The sequence below is a fragment of the Lissotriton helveticus genome, chromosome 9, assembly GCF_964261635.1.
Source record: "Lissotriton helveticus chromosome 9, aLisHel1.1, whole genome shotgun sequence".
In the NCBI taxonomy this organism is placed as follows: Eukaryota; Metazoa; Chordata; class Amphibia; order Caudata; family Salamandridae; genus Lissotriton; species Lissotriton helveticus.
The window spans coordinates 701,920,777-701,937,073 of record NC_136070.1 but is presented as its reverse complement, the minus strand read 5'-3'; positions in this window follow the sequence as shown (position 1 = coordinate 701,937,073).

Sequence of the window (16,297 nt, the reverse complement as noted above, 5' to 3'; positions counted from 1 at the left end):
TTTTGGTGTCTTTCCACTTTAGTGTTTGGTTCTTCCTGGCCACTGCAAATATTGCCTCGGTCTGTTGCGATCTAAGGGGTCACCAGATAATCGGGCGGGGGCCACGTGCGCTTTGGAGTTTCATCGCTGATACTCGATAGGCCTTGTCTAGTTCGAAATGTTTGTCAAAGCTGAGACCAGTAATGTGCGGGATGAGCTCCTCTAGGAGGGATGCGCAGGATCCGGGTTTGTCCTCTTTCCCTTCTGGTACGCCAAGAAGTCTTATTTTGCCTCTTCTTGTGCGGTCGTCTTGTTCGGCCAGCTGTTTCTGTAGGCTGTAGGTGGCTTTGGAGATTGACTACAGGGCCCTGCTCGATTTCGTGTTGGCATCTTCGATATCGCTGGTTCTCACTTCCGCCGAGTCAATCCTAGTGTTTGTGTTGTGTTGGTCTGCTCTAATGGCTGCCAGCTCTAGTTGCATGTTGTCGATAGTTTGTTTGGTGGATCTGGAAACCTCGTTGCCTTCATTGACTTTCTTGAGGATTGTGTCCAGCCTTGTGTCGGTTTTGAGCTTCAAGGGCGAGTCAGGATTGTTTTTGTATTTCTTTATTTCGTTGGCTACCTTCCCTTCTTGGTTGGACATCTCGCTAAGGCGCCTTCTGGCTAGGTAGCTGTCCAATCTGTCTCCCTTGCGTTGTGTGGCTGAGCTGGATTGCTCTCCTCTTGGACCCTGTGTGGCTTTGCTTGTGTGCTGGCGGTCTAGTCTGTACCTGCTCGGTTCTCGGATGGCCCTTGTTCTTGTTTTAGCTCCCGCCAGTTCCGCTTGATGGTGCTGGATGAGGTGATCAGTTCTTCTTAGCGTGCACCCTTACTGTTTTGGTCTGCGTATTTCCGGGTTGTTCCCCCTGGGACGGCCTGTTAGCTGCTCTCCCTCTTTGTGAGATGCTCGTTTTGCCTTCCGTTTGGTCGCCGAGCTTGGCGTGTTAAGTACGTGTGTGCTGGCTTAGATGGCTGCTGCCAGTGTGCACCTTCAGTTTCGTATGTCCCGAGGCGCTGTTGCTTAATTTGCCTTCTTTTCCTTACTTTGCGCCCCATGGGTCTGCCTGTTTAGCTGCTTCCCCCTTTTGTGCAGGCGCTCTTTTTGCTTTCTGCTTTGTTCACCGGGCTTGTCGAGTTGAGTAAGGGTGTGCTGGCAAAGATGTCTGATACCAGTGTACACCTTCAGTTTCGTATGCCTTGTGGTGCTGTTGCTTTAATCGCCGTCTTTTTCTTACTTTGCGCCCCCTGGGTCAGCCTGTTAGCTGCTTCCCGCTCTGTGCAGGCGCTCGTTTTGCCTTCTGCTTTGTTCGCCGAGTTTGTAGCGTTAGGTACGTGTGTGCTGGCCAAGATGGCTGCTGCCAGTGTACACCTTCAGTTTCGTATGCCCTGTGGTGCTGCTGCTATAATCGCCGTCTTTTTCTTGCTTTGCGTCCCCTGGGTCGGCCTGTTAGCTGCTTCTCCCTCTGTGCAGGCGCTCGTTTTGCCTTCTGCTTGTTCGCCGAGCTTGTAGGGGCCAAGATGGCTGCTGCCAGTGTGCACTTTCAGTTTCGTATTTCTCGTGTGGTCTTCTCTGTGCTCGCCGTTTTCCCCTTAATCTGCGCCCTGGGTCGGACAGTTAGCCTTCTATTCTTGTTAGCTTACTTTACCGCACTGGGTAGGACCGTGTGGGCATGGTAGGTTGATTATGCGGGCACTACCAGCTTCGTGTGGCCGTTTGGCTTGATCTTGGCTACGCCGGTTGCTAGTAGTCTGCACCTTGAATTTCGTATTCACCGTTGTCTTGTTGTCTTTGATTCGTTGTGTTTGACCGCACTCGCTGGTTCACCAGCACGCCATCAACCAGGGTTGTTCTTATGTTTGGTGGGTAGCAAAGATGGCCGCTTCCCGCGTGCACTTTCAGTTTCGTATACCCCGTTGGCTAGTTGCCTTTCGATATGTATTGCTTGTTCGCACTCTCAGGTACGTGGGCTCACCGGCTCCTAGGGCTGTGCTTAAGGATGTTCCTCCGGTGTAGCAGGCACGCCTATGAGTTTTTTTCTACGCGTTCTCGCCTACTTTATTGCGTCCTCCGGTTGTGTGCTGGCCAAGATGGCCACTGCCAGTGTGCACCTTCAGATTCGTTTTTTCCAGATTATTTATTAGTCCCTTTTTAGCGGTTTCGCGGTTTAGTGCTCTCTTTTGCCCAACTCTTAGCACTAACCTGGCTTGGTAGTTCAGGTGGGTGCACCGTTTCGGACCCTTTCACTCTCCTTTTTCTCGGGGCTAGATCTTCTCATGTTCTGGTTAGCACCGGTGCAGGGACGCCATTTCTGCTCCTCTTCGCGTCTATCTTGGTCTTGTGTTGAGGACCGATTCTTGGCTTTACGGTTTTCTATGGCTGTGGTGGGGTACTTCAGTCTGTGCGCTTCACATTCAGACATCTGTGCTTGCAGTTTTGGCTGTTGCGCTGGTTTGTTTCGCTCGCTAATTCGCCGTTATTTCCTTGGGTTGGTGGAGGTATGGGCCACTTTGCCTGGAGCTGGCTTAAATTGATTTATTTACTCAAGAACCCACATCAGCCGAGGCAGGTAGATGCTGTTCCCATGAGTCTGAAGGGTGTTTGTGCGCAATCATTTTTCTTGGAGGCCCTGCTAAACCCCCTGAAAAAGTGATGTTTACTTAAATGCTGAAAAAGCTGCTGTCCTTTTTCATTTCTTTGTTTGTTGATACCTGAGATGGTTTTTGATCTTTTGGATTTGGGTGGAGTTTCAAGATAATAAGCTATGGACCATTTCTATTAAACATGAGGAGTAAATAGGTATCTATCTGTCAGGGGTGTATTGGGCAGTGAAGCATTGGGGGGTGATAACTTACCATAAATGCACTGTTAGAATGATCAAAACCTACATGTAGGCATAGACGAGGTGTGAATGCACAACAGAGTTGTCAGATGACTTGCTTGAGTAATCCATATAATTCTGATGTTATATTTGCTTTGGGATACCTCTCCTTATGCAGTTAAAATGGTGGAAGTAAAGCTACAAGTGACAGAATGCAAAGATAAAAACAGGATTTGATGCTGTTCTAGCGTAAAACGAAGGACATCCAGTGCATAATTTGAGCAGGTGGTTTCCGGTGCTCAGCACCGGCACTTTACATGAGCACCAGTTAAGGACACATTCATTTTTGGCAGGCACAGGGAGATTAAATGATTCGCCCAGAATCACAGGATGTTGAGCTCACGCCGAGACTCGAACCTGATTCCCCAGCTCTAAAGTCAGCAGTTCTGGCCATCAAACCATATCCTCACCCCACTTTCAAGGTTAGTGTTGGAAAGTCATCCTGTGCCCTGGGCACCCCCCAACTTTTTGCTGACTGGTAGTCATGGTAACTGACTCTGAATGCCCCTAGGCTCCGCCTAACCAGGGCCAGTGGTATGCTGAAAGAGACACATTTAGAATACAGTGAAAACACCTACATACACTAGGGTACACTATGGTGTAGTGTAGTTCCTATTATCCCAATAGGCTCTGCGCATTGGAATAATACCTTCAATAGTAAAGGCCTAGACCAGACGTTAACTAGGTCTACTACTGACGATATTAGACTTAAAGTTTTGGGTTTGCCAGCTAGCTCAGAGTTCACTAGAAACTTTCTCGAATGTTCAGGAAGGAATTAACTTCCCTGATTAGACAAGAAGGGATTTAGTTTCTGACAACCATAGAACATGACAACTTTGCTCTCCCCTAATCAAGAGTGTATCTCGAGAGTCGTGTGAACAAAAGGCAATTTATTTTACTCAGTCAGTACGTGCATTCTTAGTCTCATCAGAATGTAGAGAAAAGGAAGAGACGGGCGTGTTCAATAAAAAGGTGTTATTTATTGATCAGTCTCTTTTCTCATACAAGAGAAATGGATCGATATTATTGCAATACTTATAGTTAAGTAAAGTGCATACATTAAAAGCAGAAGTATAAAATAATACTGTAAAAACATTGATATGGTTTCTAAGCCATAAGATGTTTTAAAATGAATAAAATATATTATATACACATATACATTTGACTAAACGTACTCAACTGGTGTTTCTAAATACGCCTACCCCGTGTACCTGACCTAAGCCTAATACGTGGGCGGGAATAGAAAGTTACAGTTTAAGTTAAGTTTGTTTTTGCCAAGTGAATAACTAAAGAATTCTCTGCGAGGGGTTATTCAGTTCTGTACCTGGAATTAAGGATGAATGAGGGATGGTATCTCACTCTCTGGTCTCGATATTCCAGGCTGCCTGCGAGGGCTACCCGGAAGCGCCGGTGCTGAATTTCTCGGCAGGAGAAAGCAGCGCGTCTCGTTCTCAGCGCGTCAGGAAGGCGGGGCTGTGCCAGCGGGGTCTGCTCTGCTCTGGGCTTCGGCAAGTATGGCTGCTCCGTCTCGTCACCACCGCGTGTGTTTGCATAGGGCAATATCGGTAATATTTATACCTTTAAGGTGCCGAGATTGACGTAAGGATGGACATAGATACGTCAATAAGGATGTCATACGACTTGCTCGTTAGCACATTCTTTTGCTGAAGTTCTCGGTGAAATCAAAACAATGGCCGCAGGGTTTTGCCCAGGTTGTCATAGGTTTGATTTGTTATGAGAACTCCGTATGCCTTATCAGGGGCTGGAGGAATATCGCTTGTCTAATTAGATCGCAAGCGTTATGACCTAATCAGATAACACGTTCCTGTGCCGTAGTGTGACTGCGTCAGATAAAGGTATCTGCATCATGGGGGTTTTCTGCCTCATGGGCTGACTGATAGTTAACTTGTTGGTTTGTTTAACCAGAATAGGGTCAGGAATAGGGGGATCGATTCAGAACCTATAGGAATACATCACACCCACTCCACGCTAACTATGGACATATTTACTAATCTATGCATAGTAAAACAAACTATAGAGTATAGTGTATACCTTACCACCCCAAAATACATAAATGCATCTTGAAATTTTTCAAATATACGGAAAAAATTGCAATCATATGTATTGTATGCACTCAAGCTGTAGAATAATGCCAAAGTAATCACGCATTTGTATACATTATTGCTATATGGTATATGAGAATCTACACATGAAATGGCTCTTAATACAGAAAAAAAGTTCGAGACCATTCCATCACACAATAAAATATTTATGAACATACCAGCGGGCAGCTAATGTCTATAAGCTATCTAAATTTTAGAAACCTTAGTTCTCTAAGAATAGTTCTTACTTTAAGCAGAAGATAGTGTCCCGAAAAATATGCAAAATATTTTGGGGCTGCTGAAAAATTGCTGTCCGTGAACTGGAGGTAAAATTGTTCATGTGACTTTATTTTTAAAGTTGAAGGCCGAATTCAGGGAACGCCGTGTGCGAGCTTGCTCAAAAGTCTCTATTTCTGCTCTGGTGAGAACATCATATCATTTAGGCTTTCGAAAAAGCTGTCAACAGCTTCCTGGGAAAGTTCCACTAACTCGGAAAAAGGTGTAACCATGCATTCGTGCGCATGATTTTCTTCATTGACATTCTGATTCGCATTGCTGACAGAAGGTCGTACCTGTTCGATGCTGCTTTCATCTTGAACTTCACTACCCCTTAATCGTAGTGGTGAAGCTTCCACGAATGCCGTCATCAGGATTGGTAGCCTTTGAGGGCAGCACAAAGCGTGAACCTTGATCGGGCTCAACAATGTTTCTGCATCCATTGGCGCATCCGATTGTAGTGTCAGACAGGTGTCTAACACGCATTCTTCTCCGCATAGCAGACACCTCAATACAGGTAAAACACATCTTTGCCACATTGGTCGAAATGATAGAAACCAAGTCATGTTCAGGTCTCTAAGCCGGGAGAGTCCCAGGATTTTTGATATCCGGTCCCGGTATCCAATGGCTAGGATTGTTTCTTCCCTTGTCGCTAGAGTTTGGTCTGTGACATGGGTTGCCATAATGAAAAATAAGGACCAAGAATAGGATTCCTGCAATTAGTCCCAAGATCAGGGGAAGTCCGCCAAAAATCGAATGGACGAAATCTGGAAAAATACCCAGTATGGCTTTGAATGGTGTTAATGCCATCGAAAATACTGTCCTAAATACCTTTGAGACCCCATTGGTATCAGAAATATTTAAGATTTCATTCAGGATTTCTGCGAAATGTAAGGGGGAATTAGTCGATAACAATGAATGTATCTCTGCAGTCGTCCTTGCGACTTGTAGATCATACGTTTCTTTTGATGACGTGAGCCTTGTAGGCGTCTGAAGAAGCACTGTTTTCATTCTGCTTAAAGTATCTATTCTAATAGAAGTAATTTTCAAGTTGGGCCATGCCCTTGCCTCCCTGTCTGGAAAGGAGCTGGGGAACAATGAGCGTCCACAGCACTTGACCTTCGCAGTCGTAGTTACGAGATAAGGAGTCCCGGGCATAAGACTACAACATCTGCGATCTACAATTAGAATGTAACTCCCATTGTAGAGTCTTTGAAAGAATGGTTCAATCTCTGTTGCAGGTGCGCCTTGCTGGTGACATGAAAGGTTGTATGAATTCCCTTCACAGGCTCCATGCAAACTAATTCCGTTACACAGAAGCGTGCCGCTTAGTGACATTGCACAATTATTGCCACTAAGAAACACTTTCTGTCCTTTATTACTGACACATGCATGTGAATAGGGCAGGTTCCATGTTGTTTTAATGTACCCCTTTCCCAATTTCTCGTACATGCCAGCCTGTATATATTTTTGGCTGTATTGAAACCTGAAGGTTGAGATTGGAATATTTATTATCCCATGTATTATCCATTCACTGACAGGTCGTTCTGACATTGTCACTGGTAATCTTTCGAGTTTTTCCATGCTCAAGATTGTATAATCAGCACCCTTTTGTGCCATACTGATTTGTCTATCAGTAAGGTTAAAGATTTGGAATAGTGACGTTGTGTTGATTAAACGCCAAGGCACATAGCCTGAACGTAGATTTTGTAACGTCCAGCCAAGCTGTACAATAGAACGCAATTGAGACTGACCGTGTTGTAATAACAGTAAGTCTTGCGATACTATGTCGATTGCTGAAGACACAATGCTGTCCAAAGAAAAAATTCTGGAGGACAGAGTCATTAACCCATTGTCCACTACAGAAAGTGATTTTTCCAAATTAATACAGTCAATTTCCCGTATTCTCTCTGCTGTTTCAATTTGAGTAACCTTCCAGGCCTCATTGTATGCTGCATATACAGAGGCTGCTATGAAACGTTTCTGACGCTGTTTGCGTGGTCCCAAAATGAAATCACGCAAGTCAGCACCATCAGTAAGTAAAGTTAGGTGTTGCTTAATTTCTGCCAGTGTGGAAGTTTGTAGCCACTGAAGGCATAATTTGCCCACACTGTAGGTGGTTATTATCCCTGGGTGATGTCTTTGGGGATATCTAGGGTCTGGCCTGCTCATTTTGAACCCCTGTGTTTTGTTCAGGAATCTGTCTTGACAGTTATTAGTATCTGTGGGCCAGATCAACCACTGTTTCCAATCAGGATGTGTTCTGTTTAGGTTTAATACATAATTTACGTCTATCTCTTCATCTATAGAGCTATTGCTGTACATTGTCGGTTTCGGATTAGACGGTTTATTTAAGTCTTTAATTTTGGCTAGGCCAAGACAGGTAGTTTGTTGAACAGTGTCATTTAAAAATATCATTTGTTCTGGGATCATGCAGGCTCTAAACAAAGATTCTATACCCTGTACTTGCCATTCTTTTGTGCCCCAAACACTTTTCAATTCAACATTTTTGTCCCAATAATCAAAACCAAAAGTATTCATTTGTTCAAAGAATGAGTCCGAATATATCAATTTTGTGTTTGTTATCATGGTCTTTGTCCCTGTCTTATTTGACAATTTGAAATAAAATGCTTCAGCATTACTTGTGTTAAAACCTGAAAAGTATGAATATTTGTCATAGAAGGTTCTTGAGCTTCCTTTTGGAGGGGTTGCACAATGTTCCCATTGATTATAATTTAAAACATTTCTAGGTTGTGCAGATCTATGTAGAAAATGGTTACCATAGTGGTTATAACAGTACATACTATCATAATTTGTAGAACCCTGCAAATAATCATGTTTGGTAAATTTAGCAGACATTACTAAGTCAGACATCATATTATTAATGCTTTCGAAGTCCCAATCATCAGTAAATGAGCTTGGTTTTGCAAAGTCACTCAATGAGATCTTAATTTGGTGTGGATATTTCAGGATTTCGACCGGACCATAAATTTCATAGTCAGTGTTGTCCCAGGCTACCCCACCCGGTATCGGATTGGCTGTGAAGTTGACTGAAGAAAGTTCTCTTTTCTCGACGTGTGACGATGTGTGTGGTTTGAGGATCAAGTTGATTTTCTGACTTGCTGTGTCCATTTTAGCATATTTACCCTCAATGAAGCGTCCCAAAGTAAGTACCATGATGAGCCAAAGTATGAGGATAAATGCACCAAAACCCACCCAAAATTCTATCCATGGAGAAATCAGATATGTTTCTTTCAGTTGTTTCAAAAGTTCTTTAGTTTTATCTTTAAAGGTTTTTGATGATGTCTGTGTCTTTGATTCACTGAAGCCTTCAGAGGAATCATCGAAGTTTATGAAGTAGCCGGATGCAGTTCTGTCAATTGTTCCAATTGCTTCAGGATTACTGTTTCCTGCATTTTCGCTTGGTACTTCATTATAGATTGGTGTGTCTCTGCTAAAAGTTTTAATTTGGGTTTTCAGAGGTCTGAGTTCTATTGCATTGTTGCATAGTCCTTGTTGTTCTTCTGTAGGCGTTTCGAATGTGATGAGCCTCTTCGTTAGGACCTCTGTACTGGTAGCAAACCTTGGTGTTCGGCTACTTATTGGGAGTCCACTTGGCCTACTGTTTGTTATCGGCCACATGATTGTGGTTTTACCAGGTCGATGGATACAACTCGGTTCTCCTTTTTACCAGCAAGTGGCGGTAGTACGATCTTGTCCCGTTGATAGACAAGACAGGAACTGCTTTCCTGTAAGAAGGCCCAAATTCCTTCTTTACCGCGATCTTTTCCCTGACTAGATCCCCGACTTTTGGAATCCAGACAGGTCTTGCTGGGACAGGTGGTTGTTCTTCAGTGGTTGTTGGCTGTTGTTTCAACTTTATGTTGCTCAGGTCTTTTCTTGTTTTGTTTAAGTCCTGCAAAATAGCCAAACGGTCTTTGATATCAAAGCTTTTTTCTTTCACCACTGAAGTCTGACTATCAATGTCAGAGATCAACATCCTAGTTCCAAATAATAATTCGTACGCACTGAATCCCTTCAGAGAATTTCTTGGCAAGTTATTTAGACTACGTTGGACACTTATTAGATGCTTGACCCACCCAGCTCCCGAACCTAATATCCTTTCCGTTATAGATTGCTTTATGCCTTGGTTTTTTCTTTACACCATCCCGTATCCCTCAGGAAGGAAGTGAGAAGATTCCCGCTGTGCTATGCTCATTTGGCCACGTTTCCCATCAGGCTGGAGGGCTAGAGTGAAAACAACGGTCAAACGTAGCATGCTCTTAGCGTATATGTCATTTAGACTCGCAAATCTTTGTATAACAGTCCAGACGTCAGCCGAGTGCTGGTGATCTACATTATAAGTGGAAACTAGCCTGTATATGTTAATCGCAAGCCTTCCTTTTTACTCTTGATTTTTTCTGGAGTAAAACGGCAAGGTATTAAACTGTTTCTCTCCCCACTGCGATCTCTGTTGCAGTTTGGGCAGTTTTTTACAAACATGGTGTGACGCAGGCTCATGCCTGGCCACCAGTACCGTGATTGTAATTCTTCCAGAGAATCTTTTAGTTTGAGGTGTCTGAGACCCTCGCCCATATGTGCGTCTGCGCTTAACAAGTTTCTCCTGTCCATGTTTGGAATCACTCTATCCCCCACTCCAGGGATTCGGGCAAAAGGGACGGAGTTTGCATCGATTATGTATGTATAATTGAGTGGATAGTTGATCGGTAGCGCTGAGCAGTCGCCTTTTGATGACGTTTTCACCGCCAGCACTGTTTCACCGTCAATGTATTTTAATGTACGCTTTTTTCGAACTACGGGTGCCGATTTAGTGACTGCCGCTGTGGCTGTCTCAGCCAATGAATTCCCTGCAACGTGAACGCCATCACGCTGATGACTCAGTGAGTGTGTCACGTGAGCCTTTGGTAGCTCTTTTTGTAAGAGAGCTATTTGTTCCCAGAGCAGTTTCTGCTTTATTGGTGCATCTGTGTCATCTTTGTACCCGTTTTGAATCCATGTCTGCAAATCCTTGTTATATGATTTGACGCAGTAATATGAATCTGACACTATAAGTGTCGGGAATTCGCGATCCGCATTATCTAGCGCCATTTTCAATGCTAGTATTTCAGTTTGTTGTTCTGAATTAGTTTCTACTGAGTGTGTTTTTGTTAATAGAGGTTTTAGTTTACCTCCGCGCCACACTTCTTTTGTAATCCCACATGTGGGGTTGTATGCCTGTTCTCCCCAAACTGGGGGTTGAGCATGTCCGTCTGTATAAATTACACAGGCGTAATGTCGTAAAGGCAGAATGTCGATTGGCAGAGGGTATGTTTTTTCATATTCCAGATTTTTTAATTCTTCTAGTTCTGGATCAAAGTAATAGTATACTTTGTCCGTTGTGATTGAATTCACCCATTGTATCCATTCCGGATTCAATGTTGTTGTTGGTAAATTACACGGTGTTATTAGTGCCTCAAAGGCTGATTTTGCTGTTCTGACTGTGATATGTCTACCGTCAGCTTGATCTTTTTCTCTAGCTATTGCGGTTTGAACTGCACGAACAATTTTTTCTTTGTTGCTGAATTTCTGTTCAGTTTCTGTGTACAAGTGTGATTTGAATGCAATTGGTACCTTTTCTCCCTCATTAGAGGTCAGGTATGTGAATCCGCATCTCCCTGGGATGGCTCGAATCACAAGATTGCGTGTGTTATCACGTGTTTCTAATTTTGTTTTAATTAGCATGTCTGTTTGTAGGGATCTCAAAATTTCTGTGTGTATTTGAGTCCAATTGGATCTTTTGAAATCTGGTTTTATCAGATCATAAAGGGATTTGACCCTTTCTGCGTAATTTGCAATGTATGTTCTTCCGAAATTTAGGAAGCCTAGAATCGACTGTAGGTTTTTTAGTGTTCTAGGTGCTTGGATTACGGCACATTTCTCTAGGAAATTGTCAGCCAGGCTTTTGCCTTCACTTGATAATTCATATCCTAAGAACAGGACTGTCAGATGGGCAAATTTGAATTTGTAACCCTCTGCTGCGAACCCAAGTATTATGGTGTTCACTCTCTTCAAGTGAGTCTCCAAGTCATCATCTGTTAAGTAAATGTCGTCGACATAAGATAGTGCTTCATCATCATATATTTGTAGTAATTCTGTTACTCTCGCTGAGAATACTCCCGGGCTGTTCTTGTACCCCTGGGCTAACCGACAGAATTGTTTTTGAGTGCCATTTATTGAGAACGCAGACAAATATCTGCTCTCTGGTGCTATGTTTTGACAAAAGAATCCATTAGAGATGTCTAATGTTGTTTTGTATTTTTTGCGCACTATGTTATTCATTAGTGCAGCACTATGCGAATTTTGCACTGCAAAAGTTTTGCAACATGTGTTATGGTGTCGGTAATCCAAAACTAGACGATATCAATTGTCTGGTTTGGAGACCGGAAACAAAGGGTTGTTCATTTGTGAGGTGCAAGTTTCAATCACCCCCTGGTATTCTAGCTAATCTAGTATTTCTTTTACCTGTTTTTTAGCTTCTTGCTTAATTGGGTACTGCCTTTGTGCAGTAGGTTGTGATTTTAACTGGATTTTGTGAGGAGGAGAGTCCTCATCCCATCCCACGTGATTTTTATATAAAGCAGGGGCTAGAGCCACTGCCCACTTTCTAGCAAGTGTGTATTTTTTATGAATTGGGATATGATTTGAGAAGGCAGGCATAATTACTTCTTCGCCATGAGGGCAATCCCTGACAAACTCTGGTGGCCAGTCTTTTTCAGCTAGAAGGATATCATAGCCCTTGGAGAGATTTTCCCAAAATAGTCCCCTTATTTTTCTAGTCTTATCTCCCTCTATACGTAATGTTATTTCGTATATTTTGTTAGGTTTGCTAACTCTGGTGTCTGCAGTTTCCACTTGAAGATATTCATTCGTGTCCACTGTCTCCAGATGATTCATAAGGACTTTGCGAGCTATGCTCACTTCTGCTGCGCTGTCTAGCATTGTCTGAGCCCATTCCCCGTTTTTCAGTTGTGTCCTCAGAATTCTCGGCATTGTTAACTATTTTAATGCTGGCTACCTTCTTCTTTGGAAATTGTAATTTCTTTTTTAGCTGAGCAGGTTCCTTGTCTTTGGACTTGGCGTGCTCTTCTCTTTGTTCTGATCGTCCTCTTCTTTCCGATTTCTGCGAGGAAGTCTGAAAAGATTGAGAGGGACGTGTATCAATGTCTTGATATCTATCAGGCTTTTTTATATTATCCCTATTTCTAAGGTTATATCTTTTCCCAGAGGGGTCACTCTGCGGTGACCTGTGTCTTTGGTTCGGAGATTTCTCTCTTCGCCTGGGAGACCTTCCTCTGGCCTGGAATTTCTTTTCTTTGGGATTGGATTGTTTGTTTCCATCCCAGCTCTTTTTCTGTGATGTTGAATTATTATTAAAAAATATTTTTTCAGTACTTTCAATTAGTTGTGGTTTTACTGGTATTCCACCTAAACTATCTCTACCTAGTTCCTCATAGGATTTTTCTATGATTCTGGCTATTTCAGCTGGTTGGTCTGCTATATCTGTCTCCTTTAACCTCTGGCGGATCGCCACGTTTGCTGCTTCTCCCTTTATGTTGGCTAATAATATAGCCGAGACCTGCTTGAAGTCTTTTAGTAATTTCATACCAAGAGTTAAAGCGGGTTCTGGACCGTATTCGTCTTGAATTTGTTTTAGCACATCTAGTATTACCGAAATGGATGGAACACCGTGCGTGTTTGTGTAGATGGAAGCAAAGACTGTACCCCAAGTGTCACAGTCCTCAATGTGTGGTGCGATTCCCATTGGAAGACAGATAGTCAGAATCCTGTGCTTTTCTAGCGGGGTGGTGTCTGGAAACACCGCCTCTATTTGGGTGATTTTCTGCGTTAGCCAGAATGGTATTTGTTCCCGTTTAGCCGGTACTTTACCTAGGCAGGACTGGATGTTCTGTGGTGTAATTTTATTTGTGTTCCCCTGGTGAGGGGTCAGCTGTGGGAGTTTAATCGCTGGCTGAATTGTTGAAGTCCGCATCACATAATGGACTAATTGTCTATGTATTTTTATTAATTGTTTTAGCTGTGTTAACAGGTTGGCTGCAGACATCCCGTCGATGTCTGGATGTGGTGTGTATCCGGCTAGGACCGGCCACGTTGCTCCTGGTCTACCTAAAGGACCGAGCCTGGTGATGTGATTATTATGTTTTAGGGCGCCATCAAATAAGAGCAAATGCTCTTGAAATTTGAGTGGTACTTCCACCTCCTCGAAAGGAGTGTACGTTTCAGGAGGTTCCTCTATTTTGTAATAGTGGAAGTACTTTGTTACAGGATTTGCTGCTGGAAAATTTATCCATGAATAGTATACCTCTGTCTGCCGATATTCGTGTGCCTCAATTACGAATATGACTGTACCACCTCTAGGTGTCAGTCCATTTTCTATAAGTTTTATGGTTATAGATTTCCTTTTAATGACCGGGATGAGTATTATATCCTGGTCTGCTTCCTGCATGGTAGCATCAGCTGCTGCGAGTTCAGTTGCTAATCTAACTGCCTCTCTTTCTTCATCACTGTCTCCCATTTTACCGACAGGATGGTTATTTTGTTTGTTCGCAGATCAGGTTTCTTATGGAAACAAAGATTAGATGCACAATATTTTGGAACAGTGTATCCTTCAACGTTGACTATACCAAGAACCATACATAGGAGTTCCCTCCTGCGAAGTCTGGCGGATATAACCTTCTACCCACTCCAGACGTCTTTGGACGTCTTTGGAGTATTATGGGAGAAAGGGGTGAGAAAGCACGACTGAGTTACTTTAAATGTCTTACGTTAGTTTTATCGCCCTTTCCAAACGCGTTGGGCGCCATGTAGTGTAGTTCCTATTATCCCAATAGGCTCTGCGCATTGGAATAATACCTTCAATAGTAAAGGCCTAGACCAGACGTTAACTAGGTCTACTACTGACGATATTAGACTTAAAGTTTTGGGTTTGCCAGCTAGCTCAGAGTTCACTAGAAACTTTCTCGAATGTTCAGGAAGGAATTAACTTCCCTGATTAGACAAGAAGGGATTTAGTTTCTGACAACCATAGAACATGACAACTTTGCTCTCCCCTAATCAAGAGTGTATCTCGAGAGTCGTGTGAACAAAAGGCAATTTATTTTACTCAGTCAGTACGTGCATTCTTAGTCTCATCAGAATGTAGAGAAAAGGAAGAGACGGGCGTGTTCAATAAAAAGGTGTTATTTATTGATCAGTCTCTTTTCTCATACAAGAGAAATGGATCGATATTATTGCAATACTTATAGTTAAGTAAAGTGCATACATTAAAAGCAGAAGTATAAAATAATACTGTAAAAACATTGATATGGTTTCTAAGCCATAAGATGTTTTAAAATGAATAAAATATATTATATACACATATACATTTGACTAAACGTACTCAACTGGTGTTTCTAAATACGCCTACCCCGTGTACCTGACCTAAGCCTAATACGTGGGCGGGAATAGAAAGTTACAGTTTAAGTTAAGTTTGTTTTTGCCAAGTGAATAACTAAAGAATTCTCTGCGAGGGGTTATTCAGTTCTGTACCTGGAATTAAGGATGAATGAGGGATGGTATCTCTCTCTCTGGTCTCGATATTCCAGGCTGCCTGCGAGGGCTACCCGGAAGCGCCGGTGCTGGATTTCTCGGCAGGAGAAAGCAGCGCGTCTCGTTCTCAGCGCGTCAGGAAGGCGGGGCTGTGCCAGCGGGGTCTGCTCTGCTCTGGGCTTCGGCAAGTATGGCTGCTCCGTCTCGTCACCACCGCGTGTGTTTGCATAGGGCAATATCGGTAATATTTATACCTTTAAGGTGCCGAGATTGACGTAAGGATGGACATAGATACGTCAATAAGGATGTCATACGACTTGCTCGTTAGCACATTCTTTTGCTGAAGTTCTCGGTGAAATCAAAACAATGGCCGCAGGGTTTTGCCCAGGTTGTCATAGGTTTGATTTGTTATGAGAACTCCGTATGCCTTATCAGGGGCTGGAGGAATATCGCTTGTCTAATTAGATCGCAAGCGTTATGACCTAATCAGATAACACGTTCCTGTGCCGTAGTGTGACTGCGTCAGATAACGGTATCTGCATCATGGGGGTTTTCTGCTTCATGGGCTGACTGCTAGTTAACTTGTTGGTTTGTTTAACCAGAATAGGGTCAGGAATAGGGGGATCGATTCAGAACCTATAGGAATACATCACAATGGATTATGCCAAACACCCTTTGATTGGCCTGGCCTACCCTACAAGGCCCTAGTACATAATAGAGAAGGGGGATTGAAACTACCTCTCAGTGCCTAGTATAAAATAGGGCATGGCAGTTTAGAGGCCAGCAGCCCTTTCTGCACTTGCATGTGTGCATAGCTGAGCCTGAGGTCAATTTAAAAGTAGCCCTGTGTTGCAGGACTGCTTTTAAAAAGTAAATTGTGCCCAAACTCGACTTTGGTGTTTGGGGCCCTTGAAGATGGATAACCTACAATGTTTGGGCATATTAGGGACCCCCAGGGTATCCCCTAGGTTTCCCAGGAGTGGGGGATTAAGTATGTATAAGGAGGATCCTTATAGAATTAGTTTTATATGCCCAGGGTTAAGTGAAATTGCACATTTCACTCCCCACATAGTGATAAAGTGCTGCCCAAAATCGACTTTGGTGGTAGAAGCACTGTGGAGGGAGGATCTGCAATATTTTTACATATTTAGAACATCTGCACTAGGTGTTCCGGGGTGTGGGTCCTGTAGATATATGTGAAGTACTTCTAAAAATATGTTTTTATATGCCCTGGTGCTGGAAAAATGCCCCAAGTCATTTTTCCCATTGCAAATCCCCTGCAACATAGGTTAACATGGTAGGAAGTTATTAACAAATAACTCTTGAGGAGAAGGCTAAAAGAACCATCCAAAGACTTCCCAGAATTGTATTAATAAACTCAACAATATGATATTGTTGAATTTCTCCTAAAATGGA